Genomic DNA, 21032 nt, shown 5'->3' with positions numbered 1-21032 from the left:
ACTCAGGTTATTTTGTAAAGCCTTTAAGGTGCTCTACAGCAAGCTGCTTAAAATAGAAACTGACAGTACTGAACTATAGTATACAAGGAGGAAGTAAATTTATAGTCCTCCTAGACTTTCTGTTATTGTAATCAAGCATTACATGGTGCTCTGAGTTTCTTGATAACTGAAACAAAAAGGAAGTATTGTGTGCTATTTAATCTCATCATCTGGTAAGAAGGAATAACCAGTTAAGAGAAATAAATGTTTGCTTAATCCTAAATTCTCAGACAAAGTCTGTCAGATGGCCCCTTATCCATCAGTCAATCAGCAAAAAAAGGATAACATCTTTAACAACCAGTTATATAGAAAATGCACAAGGCAGGCTGGGCACAGTGGCTCACACCTATAATCCCGACACTTTGGGAGACTGAGGCAGGCGGATCACCTGAGGTCGGGAGCTCAGGACCAGCCCGACCAACATGGAGAAACCCCGTCTCTACTAAAAATACAAAATTAGCTGTGCGTGGTGGCGCATGCCTGTAATCCCAGCTACTCAGGAGGCTGAGGCAGGAGAATCGCTCAAACCCGGGAGGCGGAGGTTGCAGTGAGCCGAGATCACACCATTGCACTTCAGCCTGGGCAACAAGAGTGAAACTCCATCTAAAAAAGAAAAAAAAAATGTACAAAGCTTCTGCAGGAGAATTATTCCTGGTTGACCTTTAGCAAGCAGAGGACTTAACATTAAAAGTTTTTTCTGCAGAGGGTCAAGTTAGTGCCCTAGGTTCATGTCAACATGTAGGTCCTGCCCAGAAGAGAGTATCCATGAGGACCTGACCACTCCAGGAAAGCTGATCTCCTCCAGAGCCTGGTGACTTTCCTATGGTTCGGTACTTTCAGAGACCACACTATTAGTGACTCTAGTATGATTAGAGGATTTTCCTCTCCCCTCTTAATTAACTCGAGGTTTCAAAACGTTTTCGAGAAGTGAAAAGATACTAGTTATTTCTGTGGGTTTTTTTTCATAACTGTAAAACACCCAAATATAGTATCTTCCTTTTCATTTTTACTCATAGTTGGTAGCTATTTTTCCTAAACCACAGTTACAATACTCTGCCTCAATATACTACACCCAATGTTTTCTGCTTCTTTCTATTACTCTAAGTAATGTGCCCCAAACAGAAAAAGTACATTTTAGTATGCTAATAGTTTTAAATCAGCCAGTGTAGTCTAAGAACTACTTATTGGGCACCCACTTTGTACTAGGGGTTTTACTTACAATATTACCTCTTAATTTTCACCACAACTTTATCAAGTAGGGATTATTAACACCACTTTACAGTTAAAAAAAAAAAAAAACAACAACAACTGGATCTTCAAGAGTAAGTAACTTGCCTAAGACCACACAGCTGGTAAACTGTAGAAGTAGGATTTCAACTTGCATACTTCCAATTCCAAAGCCAGAGTTCTTTCTGCTATTTCCTAATGTCTCCCAGATGACAAGCAAATTACGGATATTTGGCTCAGCTTTGTAAATAATATATATGCCTACTATGTTGAAGCCCCAAACCTTCCCTCAACACAGGATGCTCTATATAATCTGGCCATAACGAAGCCCCTCCTCAAATTTTATTTCCTACTGAACTCTACAAGGACCCCATCTCCACTCCAATCTAATTTGGCAGGTTTCACTACTGCCTCCATACTTATAGATAACACATATATTTTTTGAGATCCTCAACAAATATTTTTTGAGATCCTACTATGTCCCAGGCACCGTTCTAGTGTTTAGAGACACATGTCAGTGAACGAAACAAATAGAAATTCCTGCTCTCCTGGAACTTTGTTGTATTTCTAATAAGGGAAGAAACATAAGAAACAAAATAAGTAAATTACATGGTATGTTACAATATGGTAGGTGCTGTGGCTAAAAATAAGGGAGGGGAAGGGTTAAGGAGTGTAGTGAGGAGTAGAGGATTGTGAGTTTAGAAAGAACCAATAGAAATTCTGGAAAAGAAAAACATGACCTTAGCATTTTTATTTCATTTTCAAGTTCAACAGCAGACTAGACACAGTAAAGAGAGAACTGGCAAACTAGAAGATAAATTTGTTGAAAGAGATTCATTCATCAAGCAAATTATTAAATTATTAAATAGGATTCCCTATTTAATAAATGGTGCTGGGAAAACTGGCTAGCCATATGTAGAAAGTTGAAACTGCATCCCTTCCTTACACCTTATACAAAATTAATTCAAAATGGATTAAAGACTTAAATGTTAGACCTAAAACCATAAAAACCCTAGAAGAAAACCTAGGCAGTACCATTCAGGACATAGGCATGGGCAAGGAATTCATGACTAAAACACCAAAACCAATGGCAACAAAAGCCAACATTGACAAATGGGATCTAATTAAACTAAAGAGCTTCTGCACAGCAAAAGAAACTACTATCAGAGTGAACAGGCAACCTACAGAATGGGAAAAAATTTTTACAATCTACCCATCTGACAAAGGGCTAATATCCAGAATCTACAAAGAACTCAAACAAATTTACAAGAAAAAATCAAATAACCCCATCAAAAAGTGGGCAAAGGATATGAACAGACACTTCTCAAAAGAAGACATGGATGCAGCCAACAGACACATGAAGAAATGCTCATCATCACTGGCCATCAGAGAAATGCAAATCAAAACCACAATGAGAAACCATCTCACACCAGTTAGAATGGCGATCATTAAAAAATCAGGAAACAACAGGTGCTGGAGAGGATGTGGAGAAATAGGAACACTTTTACACTGTTGGTGGGACTGTAAACTAGTTCAACCATTGTGGAAGATAGTGTGGCGATTCCTCAAGGATCTAGAACTAGAAATACCATTTGACCCAGCCATCCCATTACTGGGTATATACCCAAAGGATTATAAATCATGCTGCTATAAAGACACATGCACACATATGTTTATTGTGGCACTATTCACAATAGCAAAGACTTGGAACCAACCTACATATCCATCAATGATAGATTGGATTAAGAAAATGTGGCACATATACACGATGGAATACTATGCAGCCATAAAACAGGATGAGTTCATATCCTTTGTAGGGACATGGATGCAGCTGGAAACCATCATTCTGAGCAAACTATCAAAGGACAGAAAACCAAACACCGCATGTTCTCACTCATAGGTGGGAACTGAACAATAGGAACACTTGGACACAGGGTGGGGAACATCACATACTGGGGCCTGTCATGGGGTGGGGGTAGGGGAGAGGGATAGCATTAGGAGATATACCTAATGTAAATGACGAGTTAATGGGTGCAGCACACCAACATGGCACATGTATACATATGTAACAAACCTGTATGTTGTGCACATGTACCCTAGAACTTAAAGTATAGTAAAAATATTTATCCAACTGACTAAAATGGGTTAAACTAAAAACACAAATCCAATTAATATATGAGCATAATAAATAAAAGAGCACAATAAATAAAAATAATAATTTTAAAGTTGTTTGAGGAAAACCATAGAAAATAAGCTTAAAACTCTGTGCTTCCTGCTGACAAGAACAAAATGGAAAACACTAGAACAAACATAGGTTTCCTACTGTAGCTCAAGGTTCGATAACTCAAAAAAATATTTTGTTGGTCTTGTGCTCTAAGAAGAAACTATCTCAGGGTTTTGTGGAAATTAGGGGAGGGGGCCACGAAGGTCAATAGCCTTAATAACATTTTTCTCCTAAATGTGAAGGCATTCCATATATGAGTAGCTCTAAGGGAAAACTAAAGACATAAAGTTAGTTTGGCTCGATAAGGGCAATTCCAGGAGTGAAAGGCTGAAGGGCAAAATAACATGGTCTGATCTTTCATTTCCTGATGTTTTGACTTAAATTATTTTTTGAGAAACTAGTAATATATTACTTAAGAATATTCCTCTCTCAAATACCAAAATTTTCAGCCAGCCTTCTGACAAGAACAAGATGAACAACAAACATGATTAAGGTCATTACTGAGGACCTCAATAGCTGGTAATGTAAAAGATCTATAGGCTACAGCTTCCAGGTATATTGGTTGTAACGATACTTGTTAAGAAAAAGAAATCAAAGATCTTCACTTGCATATTCTTGTCTGCTGAAGAGAAGTTCTATAATCACAGACAAGATTTTCCACAGAAAGCAACTCTGGTTCTAGGACTTGAGCAATTATTTGATTCAAGCACAAAAATTTAGTGCCACTGGGTAGCACCTCATCACCCCCACATCTTGTCCTTTCCCACTCCTGCCAACTCTACTTCTCAAGCATTTTCCTGGTCACCTCCTCTTCTCCTTATTATCGTTACTCTGGTTCAAGCTCCCTGACTGGATTTTCTGCAATCGTTTCTTTAACTATCCCCCCTGCTTCTCCCCTGATTCCCCAATCATTCCTTCTCCATCAGCCATCAGACTAATTTCTCTGAATCACAAATGAGGCTAATCATGCCATGGCCCTGCTTAAAATCATTGAGCAGCTTCATCATCCATGGGAAAAAAAAAATCCAAGCTCCTTAACATGGCATTCAAGGCCCACAAAGCACTGGCATCTGCCAATTTTGCTTCCCACTGCCATCTGCCCCTACACATAAACATTCATATTCAACTCCTCAGAATTCCCCACATACACCTTGTATCCTCCTCTACCTGGCATTATCATCCTCCAAGACCTCTCTCACAGCCGTGGCAGAGAAGAGAAAAGAAGGGGACCCTAGTTGATGGAACTGATCATCCAAATAACCCCCGAGGATCACTGAGATGATATAGCAAAGCAAAATCACCTACGTTTTTAGACTGCCAAGACTATATCCTGAATTTCCAGAATAAAACCTCTCAAAAAAGTGATAAAGGATCACATGAGTGGATGTTAACGGTGAGGTCTCACAGTACAACAAAATCCAAACTTAAGAACAAACAGGCTGAACAAAGGACTTCAAATCAGCATGCCCACAGAAGGATCACCTCTGGTCCTTATACATATAACTATATTAATCTGACTGCAATTATCTTTATGGTCATTTTTGAAAATACAATTTGATTTGAGGTGATCTTATAAAATTCCAGGGGATAATTCTTATTCTTAATAAAGTTTAATTTAATAGTCTGCTGAAATTCAAGTGTTCCAATAGGTATGGTTCTTTCTACTTCTAAAATTAAATCACTTAATGAGAATTGCCAGAAACAGACTTCATTAGTACTTATCCACAATGGTAGAGAACACACAAGATACCTTTGCACTGTTCTATTGTTATAAGCCAGTAGAAGAGTGGAATTTTCAAAGATGCAAATAGTTCCCCTCGGTCATATTACCCTGGATAGAAATTAGAGCTGCAAGCTAATAGGAGTCTGAGGGAAAAGGGCATGCTCCTCAGCCTGTGGTTTCTCTGGCTTCCAAAGCTAGACGCAAATTATTCTTTTTGTTGTTGTTGTTCTTCCAATCTATCTATTAAGCTTCCAAGAAATAAACACGTTTGCTTCAAAATTCAATTTCCTGTGGGGTTATCTTCAGATGCTGCATGGGTTTATTAGAATTAATCACAACACAGCACGGCTTCCAAAGTGAAGGCCCAGGGTTGACAAAATACCCTCCCTATCAGAGCCATCAACCCACCAAAGGCTATGGGGACTCTCTTGCAAACAATATTTGAGCAATCTCGAGGAATACAAGCAAAGGCCTTGCCTTTTTCAACTTCAGTCTAGAGCAGGTAGGGAGGGGTAGACCATAAATAAGTAAACAAAGAGAAAAGATGATTACGTATTGTGCTAAGTGCAGTTGGTGAAGGCAGTCGGCGATGTTTGCTAGCAAGATGTATTGTTTTTTCCATTTTGCTTCCCACATCTGCAATCAACATATAACTTCATGGTATGAACTATTAAACACATAGACACTAGAAAAAACGTGAGTTTCCTATTCTAGTTCAAGGCTTGATAAGTTAAAAATCTATTTTGATGGTCCTGGGCTCTAAAAAACCACTCTTTCTCTCTGGGGTGTGTGTGTGTGTGTGTCTGTGTCTGTGTGTGTAGTGGCGAGTAGTGAGTACTAGGGTCAACAGCCTTAATAGCATGTTGCCCCCAAATGCAAAGGTGTTCCACATATAAGTAGCTATGAATGTGGGTTTCAAAACAAAAGCCTTAACTTAGAGTTTTATTATGTTTTAAAATCATCACTGTCTTAATGTGTAAATACTTGTTTAAGTCCTCTTAATAAGGGATAAATACCTGTTTATGGCTTTTTGAAAATATAAACACAAGGATCCATAGCTTTTTTAAAAAAGACTTTGTTTCTGTGACAATGTTTGTTAATCTAGCTAACAGTTACTTGCAGAAAAATGGAGAATAGAGAGTGATAGAGAGTTCTTCATGTACAAGTAAGCACTGTTGCTCCAAATACCTTAGTTACCTGAATTATTCTAAGGTTATTTGTAAAAACTAAAATTCCATGAGGCAGAGAATGACTTTTATCAAGCCCATTTATGATATTCGATTTCTGTATTACACATAAAGAATTGGACTATTAAAGAAAGTAACCAAATGAGAGATGGATGTTTAAAAATAACATTAAATGAGTGATTTGAGAGCTCCAAAACTTTATGTGACAAAGTTATTTCTTTTCTGTGCCTGCAGGTCATTTTCACACTGGGATTGCAATTTATTAGATGCCATACACAAGTTCTATTGTGGGCTCCAAGCAGAGGTACAGGGAAAACCTCCAGAAGATTCTTCCTTAGTAAGCAGCAGGTAACGTTCTGTCATTTTAGGCCACCACACAGAACCAACTGTCACTCACAGCTTCTGTCACAGAGTGGGATGTGTCACGCTTCATTTGGTACAAAACATGACGATGAAAAAAACAACTTGATGAACCTATTTTAGCAGCCTCTGTTCAGCCAGCAGTGTGAGGAGCTGGAGTACTGTGACAAAGCATTAGGCTCCTTACAATACCAACCTAGAAACCAAATCACTACTTTGTAGCAAGAAATGAAAATCATGATGAAAAAGCTACAGTTGATCTCCCCACCCAGCAAAGGAAATATGGACAAAATATAATCACCACCACACATAACAGATGGACTTCATGTAAGGATTAATATAATGATTCATGTAATATAAGGCTCATCTTCAAAAAGGAATGATTTGCTTCCTTTGCCATGACTAATGTGCCTGGGTGGGGCAGCCCGTGGTATAATTGACAATAAGATTTCTTCAAACAAACAAAAAAAAAAAAAAAAAAAAAAAGAAAGAAAAGAAAAGAAAAGAAAAAAGAAAGCAAAAGCAAAAACACCACCACAAAGCAATGTCTGAATCCCAGAGAGCCCCAAATGCACACTCATTGCTCAGACTTGCCTGGGTTTCCTTCCAAAGAAAATTTACTCACTCTCCCATGGAAAGGCAAAGTAGGAGACTGCAGGAGCATCAAAGCCATGGACCCTGTCAACGATGCCAAGAGGAGGGGGAAATACACCTTCCAACCCCAAGAATTTTGGAGAGGGCGCTGTCTCAGTAGCAAGGGGGGGTCAACAAATGTGATATGAGGCCCTAAAACCACAGCACGGGGCTTCCTTGGTATGCAGGACAGGGGTACAAACCAAAGGGCAGGTGCTATATTCACCCACACACACCATAAGGAATCCATGCTTCCTGGAAACTGCCCAGTGATGTCACCCTGTGCAGCTGTAACCTGTGTGAGTGTTCTGACTCAGTCATCAACAATGACATTTTGGCTGGGCACAGTGGCTGATGCCTGTAATCCCAGCACTTTGGGAGGCTGAGGCGGGTGGATCACTTCAGGTCAGGAGTTCAAGGCCAGCCTGGCCAACATGGTGAAACCTCAGCTCTACTAAAAGTACAAAAAAATAGCTGGGTGTGATGGCACATGCCTGCAGTCCCAGTTACTTGGGAGGCTGAGGCAGGAGAATTGCTTGAACCCAGGAGGCAGAGGTTGTAGTGAGCTGAGATCACACCACTGCACTCCAGCCTGGGCAACAGAGTGAGACTCCCTCTCAAAACAACAACAATAGCAACAAACAATGACATTTTAAAAATGATTAATTCCACTTCTCTTTTTTTTTAAGCAGTTGCTTTTTTATTGTTAACATTCCCACATATGAGAATAGCCCATTGTGGTTAACAAGGTACTTATGACCATTACCTCAATTATTCCTCACAAAAGCTCTATGAGATTAGCATGATTTTACTAACAAGGAAACAGAAGTTTAGAGAAGTTGAATAGACTACTCAGTAGTTAGTAAATGGCAGACCCAGGGCCCAAGCCCAGATTGTCCCTTGCTCTTTCCTCACAATGGTTAATTTGGTTTCTATAGTGGAGTTATAGGCTGAAATGACATTAAAATTCTATTAAATTTGGTTTCCACAGTAGAGGTTTTAAGCTGAAGTGATATTATTAAAATTATATCCTTTTGAAAAATATTTATTGAGTATAAATAAATGTCCTATACACTAAATATCAAGAAATATTCATTATTGATTACAAGTCAAGATGTAATACTGAGGGAACCATAGAATCAAAATACCCACCCATGATACAATAGTGGCAATTCCATTGCAATATTGTACACAGAAATGATTTGTTCACAAGACACAACAAAACCCATCAAAAAGGCCATCACTTTAACCAACCTATAATACCACAATAGAAAATGATTCTGAATCATAATATGAACAGCTCCAATAATCTCATCTTTGTCTTACCAATTTATCAGGTCATTTTGAGACTGTAGAGTTACACTGTCATAGATTTTTAACATTCCATTTCCTTAGTTTTATTTCAAAGTATTACTAATGAATGAAAACAAGTCATACAAGCCAAAGATACTTTTAAACTAAGTGCAATTTTCATAAGAAAAAAAGGAATCAAATTTTAGTACAAAAAAAAGCATTTCCCAAGCAATGAGTCTCTTAACGGAAAAAATCAAAGAGCAATGTAATTAAATTTTCCTCCAAAGAAAGGAAAGAAACATAAATCTGTTATGGTAAATTTGGAAAGATAAATATTTCCTAGTCCCATAATATGTGTTTGTTTTAAAGATATACTTGAATGATGCTGATCTATGAAGCAGGGATCTGTGACAATCCAAATTCATCCACCAGAAGAACTTCATCCTTGTTTTTTGTGTCAGTGGGAACACCTTCCGGAATTGCAGGTCATCTTCATCCAGTTCTGGTATGCCATAACTGGGACTCAGTGCTTCTTGGATTTCATTTGCATCTTCCATCATATCCTCTAGGTGGTTTTGTAAATCCTCAATCTGGTCGATTTTCACTTGCTTGTATGCCTTCTTCATTTCCTTTACTCCCAGTTTCATAGCATCAACCGTGGTCTTGGTGTCCTTCAATGACCGGATGGTATAATTGGCTTGTTACATGTTGAATGGCTGTTGTTCAAGATTGCTCTGCTGCTACTCATACATCCACTTTTACTTTAAAACTTGCAAGGCTTTCTGCTTAACCATATTCTTTGCAGGACCCTCTCTCATCTTCTTGATCTGATCCTTATACTTTACTAGCTCAGCATCCAATCGAGAAATCTTCTTGTCAATGGATTCTGCCCTGCTGTCCACCGTGCCAATGCAGTCAGTCAGGCTGGGCGGTGGAGCCTTGGGGTTCGCTTTCCCGAAGAACTGGTTGATTTGAGCAGCCGCAAAGAAACCCAAACACTGGAGCAAAACCATAAACCACTTATTTCTTACGAGGAAGAATTGGGAAGAGAAGCTATAGGAATCAGAAGGGTTCAGAACAGGGAGTCTAGAGGCAGACTGCCTGGATTTAAAGCTCAGCTTCACCATTTACTAAGCTATGTGACCCGGGCAAGTCACTCAACTTCTTTGTGCCTCAATTTTCTCATCAGGAAATTATAAATGGTATTGTTAGAAGAGTTAAATGAGTTAATATTTATAAAATGTCTGGAATGGGCCAGGAGCCATGGCTTACTCCTGCAATCCTAGCACTTTGGGAGGCCGAAGTTGGGAGGATCATTTGAGCCCAGGATGTTGGGGCTACTGTGAGCAATGATCACACTACTGCACTGCAGCCTGGATAACAGAGCAAGACCCTGTCTCAAAAACAAAATAATAAAAATAAATAAAATGCCTGGAATGCTGCTTGGCATATATAAGCACTGCTAAATTTTGTCATTTAAAATAAAAACTTTCAAAATGTTTAAATAGCTAAGAAGAGCTCCTGGCCCCATTCAGACCTCTCACCAGAGCTATAGTTGGAAGTTCTGTTCTTCCTTCTTCCCCAGACCATGTGCCAGAACTGCTGACAGGACTCTCAGTGCCTGTCCTGAAGGCAGATGATCCTCCCTATTCTCACCTTATCATTACTCTAACCCTCATTCAGATCCCCCACAACCCCAAAACAAGTCCAGTTAGCCCAGTTCGTAATGCTAACCTTACATTTCAAGGTATCAGTGCAGTGGCACAGCTATGGTGATGAGATCAAAGCGGCAACCAGAGTCCCAAGACACACACTGGTTTCCATTTAATACAATATTTACTTACCTTTATATTAGGACACAGGAGAGGAAACCCATCAGGGACTGCAGCTTCATCTCAATGGGAGGCATGGCAGCTACCCAAGTCTACAGTTACTTCTGCCCCTCATCCACACAGGTCACATATGATTGCCACAGATGATGGGCAAGATGTTTGTGGATTTTGTTTGTTTGTTTTGAGACAGAGGCCTGCTCTGTCGCCCAGGCTGGAGTGCAGTGGCATGATCTTGGCTCACTGCAAGCTCCGCCTCCCGGGTTCACACCATTCTCCTGCCTCAGACTCCCGAGTAGCTGGGACTATAGGCGCCTGCCACATGCCCAGCTAATTTTTTGTATTTTTAGTAGAGACGGGGTTTCACTGTGTTAGCCAGGATGGTCTGAACTCCTGACCTCATGATCCACCTGCCTCGACCTCCCAAAGTGCTGGGATTACAGGCGTGAGCCACCGCTCCCGGCCTTGTTTGTGGATTTTGTTGATGAAGAAAAACCACAGCCCCTTTTCCTGTCAATCTTTTATACCACCCTCAGGCATGCCAAATGTCACCATGCCAATCTACAGTTTCCCAGTGGAGGGGCAGCTCCATGTGACAACCAAGGCAGGCACAACATCCCCCAATTATCTTAACTCTTACTGTTTTCAATGACATAGAGCATAGGAGGCCAGGGTCACTCCTAGGTAGGCCTAAATCAGCCCAAGCCTTCACTCATGAATGCCAATTCACTTTTTAATGGAAAGAAGCCTTGGGCCCCACAAGGGCAATCAAGGTCCCCCACAATCTATTGCCTGAATATGTTTCCTGTCTCATCTCCTACAACTGATCCCCACATACCCTAAACTCAGCCACACAGCCTGCCTCACCCTTTGGCTCACTGTGCACAGTTGTGTTCCACTCAAGAGTGTCAACTCAGGGGCAGAAACCTTTTATTTTCTCTTCCCATCACCTGGTGTCCCAACATAATGTCTTAAACACTAAAAATTCAGCAAAACCTTAACTGCATTTAAGCAAATGAAGCTGGGTCACAATTACTCTGGTATAGTGAAAGAAAGTCATGGAATTTTAAAAGTTCCAATGTCTGGATGACAGTGATCCTTATACACATGAAATGTTAAAGGCCAGAAGCCTCATCCAAACCACTCTCTTGATTCCATAGGAGGAGGAAGATAACCCAGAGGGATCGCAAAGCTAATTTCTTAATAACTCCCTTTGCATAATGTTCCCATAGCCATCCTTGTGAGTAGGGCCTGTGTCACTGTACAACAAATAGTCAGCAAATGCTTGGGTAGCCAACATATGACTTAGTCTTGTGAAAAATTATGATTGTGCTTGAGTATCTTCACGGAAAGATTTAAATCTGTACTTAATGCCAAAACAAACACAAAGAACCAGCCGATATAAATTAGGGATATCCCAAAGCTTGACTTAGGCAAAAATCATCTCTGATCTTCAGAAGTAACTGAAAGTCTCCAGCAATATCATTTTTGGTATCCCTTAACTGTTAGTGACCAATTATTGCATGATGGCACAGTGACCAGCATAACAATCTGAGTAATATAAAAAGTGTACCATTTGTATTTATTAAGTCTACATGTAAGATGGAGTAAAAATTGTATTAATCTATTGAGAGATATATTTATCTTTATTATTGTAAGAATAAAGTACCAATTAATGACTGTGAGAGCTGTTAATTTGATATACAAAATAGTTAACCTATTAAGAATGTATTAAGATAAAGACAAAAAGCACAAACCATAAAGGAAAAAATAACTGATAAACAGGACTTTGTCAAAAACTTAAAATTTCTGTTCTTCAAAAGACACAGTTCAGGAAACGAAAAGACAGGCCATAGACAGGTAGAAAATATTGCATACCATGTATCTGACAAAGGATTGGTATCCAGAAAATATAAAATACACAACTCAATTAGACAAAAAAAGATAAATTTAAAATGGGCAAACAAGTACAAACAGAGACTTCAAAGAGGATATATGGATGGCAAATAGGCATGAGAAAAGATGTTCAACATTATTAGTCAGTAGGGAAATGCAAATTAAAACAATAAGATACCATTTCACACTAGAATGGATAAAATTTTAAATTCCTAAATAACAAAAGTTGGTAAAGGTGTGGAACAACTGAAAAGCTTATACATTGCTGATGGAAATGAAAAATGTTCAGATATTTTGAAAATGATTGCCAGGTTTTTAAAGTTAAACATACACTTACCATGCAACCAAAGAATCTCACCTTGGGTATTTATTCCAACAGAAATGAAAACCCGTGCCCACACAAAGACATGTAAGCAAATGTTCACAGCAGCTTTATTTATAATACTTCATAACTGAAAACAACCCAAATGTTCAATGAATGGCGAATATATAAGTAAACTGTGATATATCCAGACAATGGAATATTACTCAGCAATAAAAAAGGAACAAACTATTGATACACATTACATCACAGATGAATCTCAAAAGCATTATGCTAAGTGAAAGAAGCTAGAAAACAAAAGGTTATCTAACACATGATGTTCTAAAAATGGCAAGACTATAGAGACAGAAAACAGATCAGTAGTTGCCAAGAGCTAGGGTAGGAGAAGGGCATGTTCTGCAAAAGCAGATTTCCAGGGGGATAGAAATGTTCTATCATCTTGATTTTGGTGGTGGTTACACAAGTGTACACAGTGTCAAAACTCATTGAACTGTATATTTAAAAGAAAAGAATTTTGTTGTATGTAAATTATACCTCAATAAACCTGGCCTTTAAAAAGGGAATACATTTAAAAATAGGTAAAGAGCCAGTGAATATTTGAGTGAATTAATGAATGAAGAGTGCAATAGTTAAATAACTTAAGGAAAAACAATATATTTGGTTAAGCCAATAAATACCTTAAAATTTAAGTAACAATACAAGATACAATAATAGATATTAGATTATAACATAATTCTAGTCTTTGTAGAATTGTTTGCTGCATTAACATTTATAACATTGCAAAGCAAACTTTTAGAGTTGCATTTAATTTCTAGTTATCTCTTTGGTATGACACACATACAATCTAATGAACTCACATGCAATCTAGCAACTGATGGTGCCAAGAAATTATCTCTTGCTGGCTGGGCGTGGTGGCTCATGCCTGTAATCCCAGCACTTTGGGAGGCTGAAGTGGGTGGATCACCTGAGGTCAGGAGTTCAAGACTAGCCTGACCAACACAGCAAAATTCCATCTCTACTAAAAATACAAAATTAGCTGGGCATGGTGGTGGGCGCCTATAATCCCAGCTACTCGGGAGGCTGAGGCAGGAGCCTCGAACCAGGGAGGCAGAGGGTGCAGTGAGCCAAGATCATGCTCCTGCACTTCAGCCTGGGTGACAGAGCGAGACTCCGTAAAAAAAAAAAAAAAAAAAAAAAAAAAAAAAAAGATAGAAAGAAAAGAAAAAGAAAAGAAAGAAAAGAAATTATCTCTTGCCTTCAATGTCAAACTTTAAAAAGATGATTCCTGAAATTTTTAATAAAATTGCAATAATAATATATTTCTGAATAAAATTTCAGATTTATTTAACCCAGAGGTTCATTCTAAGTTGGTGATATTTTGGCTTGGATAAATACTTATTTTTAATCCTTGCCATTCAACATTTAGCTAAAATAGTTATTCAGTAGCTAATCGGTTAACTTTCAGGGTTTCAAGTTCTGGTTCATGCTCAGCCTGTCTCCACTAAACCAATGTCAAAATAAACTCTGGGGTTCAGACTTCACACCCTTTAAGGACTTATGATAAACTCACTATTACATGCAACATTTACACTAGAAATTCTAATCAATCTTCACAATGTTGATTTCTCACATTAATTTTCAAGACAATTCATTGCAAGACAGAAATATAGGAAGAATCACTTGAAAATTTTCAGAAAATATCCCAGGCTATGAAAATGAAAGTAAAAAAATGAAAAAAATGGGGCTAAGCAAAATCTTTTTTAAAAAAGAAAATAAAGGAAATCCAGAACAACAATAGAGGTTAAAGATATAATGGATGAAGCTGGATGTGGTGGCTCATGCCTGCAATCCCAGCACTTTGGGAGGCCAAGGCAGGAGAATCACCAGACCTCAAAAGTTCAAGACCACCCTGGGAAACAAAGTGAGACGTGGTCTCCTCAAAAAATAAACAAAATTAGCTGGACAGAGTGGTGCACGCCTATAGTCCCAGCTACTCAGGAGGCTGAGGTGGGAGGACTGCTTAAGCCCAGGGGGTCAAGGCCGCAGTGAGCCCAGATCACACCACTGCACTTCAGCCTGGGCGACAGAGCGAGACTGTCAAAAAATAATAATAATAATAATAATAATAATAAATATATATATATAATGGATGAGAAGATACATATATATATATATATATATATATATATATATAATGGATGAGAAGACCTTGTTTATAATAGTACCAAAAATATAAAATATCCAGGAATAAACTTAAGAAATATACAAAACTTAAGTGGAAAACTCAAAAACACTCCAGAAGAACACAAAAGGTTTTAATCAATGGAAAGTCACAGGAGGTCTTTGAATAGGAAGAGTCAACATCATAAAAATGATTCTCCCACTTCGACTCATAAATCCAATGCTATCCAATAAAAATACCAATAGGCATTTGGACAGAAAATAGGCAAATTAATTTTAGAGTCATACACAAAACTAAACAAACAAGAAGAACCAGGAAAACTCAAGGGGAAAAAAAAGCAATGAGAAGCCACTAGCCCTACCAGGTTTTAAAATATGCTCTAAGGTCCATAACAATTGGTACTGTGGTATTAATTCATGAATAGAGAAATACCAATGGACCAGAACAGAAAGTCCAGAAATATATATAGGTAGTCAGTGGATGAAAGAGAAGGCAGCTCAAATCAGTGGGGTCATATGGACATTTTAGTCACCGGTGTTGGGACAATTTGGTGGCCATTTGGTGGGGAATATCTTTCTAATGATAAAGTCCAGGCATCTTAAAAAAAAAAAAATGGGCCAGGTATAGTGGCTCATGCCTGTAATCCCAGCACTTTGCGAGGCCAAGGTGGGAGGATCACTTGAGGCCAGGAGTTTGAGGGCAGCCTGGACAACATAGCCACTCCCCATATAAAAAATAAAAAAATTAAAATAAAATAAAAATTAGCCAGGTGTGGTGGTGTGCACCTGTACTTCTAGCTATTTGTGAGGCTGGAGCAGGAGGACTGCTTGGGCCCAGGAGTTTCAGATTGCAGTGAGCTATGATTATACCACTGCAATCCAGCCTGGATGACAGAGACCTTGTCTCTAAAAAATAAAAACTTAATAAAAAATTTAAAATAAAAAAACTGAAGATTCTGACCACTTGATAATTACAACAAACTTCTAAGAAGGAGGAAATACATAAGCAAAGCAAAAAAGGAAAAACTGAAAAAACATTTGCAATTCATCACAGATAAAGGGCTAATCTCTATAATATACAAAAAACTCCTAGGACTCAAGAAAAAAGATAAGCCCATGGGAGCAGGGGTGGAAACAGACAAAGAATATAAGTAGGCAATTCACAGAAAAAAAAAATACAAATGGCCCTTAAACTTTTAAGAAGATATTCATCATTACTTATAAGAGAAATGCAAATTAAAATGACACTGAGGGCTGGGTGTGGTGGCTCATGCCTGTAATCCCAGCACTTTGGGAGGCTGAGGCGGGTGGATCACTTGAGGTCAGGAGTTTGAGACCAGCCTGGGCAACATGGAGAAACCCTGTTTCTACTAAAAAAAAAACCAAAAACTAGCCAGGCATGGTGGCAGGCGCCTGTAATCTGAGCTACTTGAGAGGGAGGCTGAAGCACAAGAATCACTTGAACCCGGGAGGCAGAGGTTACCGTAAGCCGAGACTGTGTCATTGCACTCCAGCCTGTGTCAAAAAAATAAAATAATAAAATAAAATCATGCTGAGACATCATTCCCTCATACTTACAAAAATCCAAAAGTTTGGCTGGGCATGGTGGCTCATGCCTGTAATCCCAGCACTGTGGTAGTCTGAGGCAGGAGGATCATCTGAGGACAGGAGTTCGAGACCAGCCTGGCCAACATGGTGAAACCCCTATCTCTATTAAAAATACAAAAATTAGCCGGGCATGGTGGTAGGCACCTGTAATCCCAGCTACTCGGGAGCCTGAGGCAGGAGAATTGCTTGAACCTGGGAGGCAGAGGTTGCAGTGAGCCGAGATCGCACCAGTGCACTCCAGCCTGGGCGAGAGATTAAGACTCTGTCTCAAGAAAAGAAAAACAAAATCCGAAAGTTTGATAACACACCCTGTTGGCAAGAAGATGGGGAAATAAGCACTTTCATATATTGTGGAGGAAGTAAAAAATGATACAACTTCTAATGAGAAGAATCTGGCAATGTCATCTAAAATTGCAAATGCATATACCTTTTAATCTAACAGTCCCACTCCCAGGAATCTATTCTACAAATACACCCGCACATACATAAGATGCTCAAGGTTTCCCACTACAGTATTGTTTGATTACTGTAAGAAACAACCCTAGGGCCCACCAACAGAGGACTAAACTATGATACATCCACACAATAGAATACCTTCAGCTATGAAAGAAAAGAATGAAGAATACCTCTTCGTACTAATATGCCAAAATCTCTAGGACAAATTAGATGAAAAACATAAGGTGCGGTACAGAATGCATGGTATACTACCTTTTGTCAGAGAAAAGGTGGAAATTAGCACATATATTTGTATTCGCTTTTATTTATGTAAAGAAACACTGAAATGACAAACATCTAAGAAAAGTGGTTACTACAATGTTAAGGAGAAATGGAGAGTTGGGGGTGAGGTATACCTTTTCAATCTGTCCTTTTTAAATTTGCTTTTATATGTAGACCATGTAAATGTATTAACTACTCAAAATGTTTAAAATATTGACAAAAAAGACTCAGGAAGTACAAAAATAGGCAAGACTAAACAATACATTATTAAGGGCTATATACACGTTACAAACCTAAAAAAGACTATTTGCTGCTATCCATAGCAATGAATTGGTTGCTAGCAGATCTGCCTTACAGGAAATACTAAAGGAAGTCTTTTAGGTAAAAGGAAATGATACTAGACAATGACTCAAAGCCACACAAAGAAATTAAGAGCACTGGAAAATGTAAAAAATATGAGTAACTATAAAAAACTATATACATATATACATTTTTCTCTTCTCTAAACTCTTAAGAAGACATAAAACTGAATTAAACAATAATTACAATGCTGTATTGTTAGGGTTGTAGCATATATAGATGATACATATTTTATGATACTAGCATGATGGAGGGATGTGGTAATGGAGCTAGAATCAAAGAAAGTTTCAATATTTTACTGGAATTAAATTAGCATCACACTGAAGTAGATTGAGATTAAGTTAAGATGGCTATTGTAATCCCTAGAGCAACCACTGTGAAACTAACACAAAAATATAGTGGAAAAAACACAAAGGAATTAAAATGGTAAACGGGTACTCTCTCTCCCACACACATGGAGACAGTGAAAAAGAAACAAAGAATCAAAACTTACATGAAATATATAGAAAATAATAGCAAAACTGCAGATATAAATCCAACCATACGAATACTTACATTAAATGGGACTGGACTAAACATTGCAATCAAAAGGCAGCAATTGTCACACTGGGGAAAAACCCAAGATTCCACTGTATGTTATCTAAAAGAGGCACATTTTAGATTAGGGCTTCTCAACCTTAGCACCACTGAAATTTCAGGCTGGATAATTCTTTGTCGTAAGGCCTCTCCTGTGCATCATAGGATATTTAGTAGTAGCCCTGGCCTTTATTCATTAGATGTCAGTAGCTGCCACGCAAGCGTGACAACCAAAAATATTTGCAGCTATTGCCAAATGTCACAAGGGGGCTAAATTGCTTGGAACCACTGCTGTAGATTAAAACACACACACACACACACACACACACACACACACACACACCCCGGTTGAAAGTAAAAGGACTGGAAAACATATGCCAGGTAACACCAATCATAAAAGCACTAGAGTAACTACGTTTGTATCAGACGAAATAGACTTTAGACAATAAATATTATAGACAGAAAGACCCTTCATCATAATGTCATCAGGAAGATATAAAAATTATTAAAGTAGACACATCTAAAAACAGAATACCAAATCACTGAAGCAAAAATGAACAGATGTTAACATTTCAGTCTTTGTTTATCTGGGAATGTCATTATTTCACACTCAATTTTTAGTGTAAATCTTCATTACTTTTGTTCCTTTAATTGCTGACAGGTCTATGATGTTCCCTGTGCTGGCAGGGACCTGATGAGTTATTAAGGATCTGGAAGTCTTCAGGTGGCTGAGACTCTTCTACAAGAAATGGCCAAACTGGCCACAGTCACTTTTTTGTTTTGTTTTGTTTTTTTGGCATCACCACACTTACTGTTTGTTTAAAAATCAATTTTATTGATTTTTATTTTTTATGAATTTTATGAATTTTATTCATATCCCACAAAAATCACCCAATTTAAGCATACAATTCAATGATTTTTAGTAAATTTACCAAGTTATGCAACCAACAACACAATCACTCCAATAAGATCCCTGGTATCCATTAACAGTAAATACCAGTTTTCCACCTCCAGCCCTCGGCAACCATTAATCTACTTTGTTTCTACATATTTGTCCTTTCTAAACATTTCATACAAATGGAACCACACAGTGGCTGATCTTCTGTGCATGACTTCTTTCATTTAGCATAATGTATCTATGTCTTTATATTTAAAGTGGGCTTTTTTTTTGTAGACAGCTTATAAGTTGTATCTGCTTTTTAAAATCCAATCTGATGATCTCTGTCTTTTAGATGATTCGCATTTTCACATTTAAAGCAACTATTTATATGGAGGGTCAAAAGCTACTATCTTGTTAGTTGTTTTCTACTTGTTCAATTTGTTCCTTTTTTCCTCCTTTTTCTGCTTTCTCTGGGTTTTATTGAGTTTTTTCATTATTCAATTTATCACCTCTATTAACATTATTTATACCTCTTTTTTAACTTTTTAAATAGTTATCCTAGGGTTTACAATACGTTTTTAAATAATCTGAGTTCAAATAATATAGCCACTTCACAAGAAGCATAGGACCTTATAACAGTATTTTACCAATTCCTCCTTCCCATCTTTGTGCCATTGTTGTCATACATTTCACTTTTGCATATCTATAAACACACCACATTTTTATAAATTTTATTTTTTTAAACCACTTATTTTTAGAACAATTAAATATTTAAAAGATTTTATCTTCACTTATTTCATTTCTGACATTCTTTGATTCTTTTTGTAGATCCAGTTTTCCAAATTATATCATCTTTTTTCTGCCTGAAGAATTTCCTTTAACATTTCTTGTAGAGTGGGTCTGCTGGCAATAAATTCCCTCAGTTTTTGTTTGTCTCAAAAAGTCTTTTTTTCTTCTTCATTTGTGAAGGACATTTTCACTGGATATAGAATTCTGGGTTGACAATTTCTTCTGTCAACACTTGAAAGAAGCCACCCCACTGTCTTCTTGCTTGCATGGTCTTTTACTGAAAAGTCTGCTATATTTCTTATCCTTTTCCTCTGTACATAGTGTTTCCTCCCCTACTCCTCCCCAGCCCCTTTCCTGCACCCAGACACCTTGTCTTTAGTTTTAAGCAGTTCAAATGTGATATGCCTGGGTGTCTGTTTGTTGTTTTGGTATTTATCTTGCTTGGTGTTCTCTAAAGTTCGTGGATCTGTGGTTTGGCATCTGTCACTAATTTTGGAAAACTCTCAGCAATTATTTCTTCTAATATTTCTGTCCCATTCTCATTCTCTCTCTTCCTCACAAGATTCCAATTATGTGAATGTTATACCATTTGACATTGGTACTCTTCTCTTGGATATTCTGATTATTTCACTTTTTGCCTTCCGATATCTTTAAGTTCATTGACTTTTACAGTCCACTAAAAGTATTCTTCATTTGTTACTGTATTTTTTGTTTCTAGCATTTGAATTTGATTTTTTTTCTTTTATTTTCCATCTCTGTCCTAAAATTACTTATCTGATCTTGCATGTTATCTACTTTTTCCATTAGAGCTTCAAAAATATTAATCATAGTTGTAAAAAAAATTCTCTAATAGTTCCAACATCTGTGTCGTACATGAGCCTGGTTCTGGTGATTGCTTTGTCTCTTGCCTTTTCTTGCCTTTTTTGTCTCGTAATGTATTTCGGATGGCCAGACATTTTGTATCAAAATGGTACTGAGGTAAATACTTTTTATACTTGAAGATGAGTATACCTTTTTTCTGATAGGCCTTTAACATTGAGGTTTGTATTAATATAATCAGGAGGTGGGCTAGGTTTGAAGATTATTGTTTCTATGGTTATGCTCAGGGCCTCAAGAGTCTTCAAATTCCTGTACTGATAGCTTGTTTTTACGGCATTAGGGTAATTTGCCACAAGGTTTTTCTCAGTG

General features: G+C 37.8%; 1 protein-coding gene and 1 pseudogene across 4 annotated transcripts in view; both read right to left on the bottom strand.

Moving 5' to 3' along the window:
- Positions 1 to 21032, bottom strand: part of SLC9A7 (solute carrier family 9 member A7) — a 145671-nt gene that overhangs the window by 101400 nt on the left and 23239 nt on the right. The window lies entirely within an intron of this gene.
- LOC104672639 lies at positions 9051 to 9699 on the bottom strand (annotated as a pseudogene).

Source organism: Rhinopithecus roxellana, chromosome 7 (genome assembly GCF_007565055.1).
Source record: "Rhinopithecus roxellana isolate Shanxi Qingling chromosome 7, ASM756505v1, whole genome shotgun sequence".
NCBI classification, from domain to species: Eukaryota; Metazoa; Chordata; class Mammalia; order Primates; family Cercopithecidae; genus Rhinopithecus; species Rhinopithecus roxellana.
Note: the sequence above shows the minus strand (reverse complement) of the source record. Positions and strands in the feature narration are given on the sequence as shown.